This window comes from Penaeus monodon, chromosome 27 (genome assembly GCF_015228065.2).
Source record: "Penaeus monodon isolate SGIC_2016 chromosome 27, NSTDA_Pmon_1, whole genome shotgun sequence".
NCBI lineage: Eukaryota > Metazoa > Arthropoda > Malacostraca > Decapoda > Penaeidae > Penaeus > Penaeus monodon.
The window spans coordinates 24,733,978-24,734,568 of record NC_051412.1 but is presented as its reverse complement, the minus strand read 5'-3'; positions in this window follow the sequence as shown (position 1 = coordinate 24,734,568).

Here is a 591-nt window from a genome sequence, read left to right as displayed (position 1 = left end):
TTCCTGGGGTTTAAACCGCTTCCAGAACAACTTATGTATAAATTCTTGTAACGAATACGTCCGTTTAGAAAAATGAAGCACCACAGATCCGTCCCACCGAAGATTCGCACACTCTTGAAACTTGGCTGGCAGCAGGAGGCCCTTGAATATGGCGGCAGCGGAGCGAGGGCGCGCGGCGAGGTGATGTTCAGGCGGGCGCGGGTTGCCTAGTGGTGAGACTCACGGAGGAAGCTTGGGTATATGTAGACTCTCTTAGCCCAGGACTAGGCGAGCAGGGGTGCCAACCGCGCTTATATTTTCCAGTTATGGCAGAAAATGTATGAAGCTTTTTCTCTCCCGAAGTAAAACCAATGTATGGGTTGAAATGCTTTCCGATTTGCAGGTGGATGAGCTTCCCCATAACTTGACATGGATTGGAAAAAATAATATGTGGGTTAAGATTTACTATGTGAGTCGGGGTAGAGTGAGTGTGGCTAGTAAAGTGGGCAGGTTTGAATGGAATTCCTTCTCAGGAATCTATGGAGGACACGGCATAAGCAGTCGCGTTCTGGAGGAGGTGATGGACTTTCAAGAAAACAATACAGACAGAGA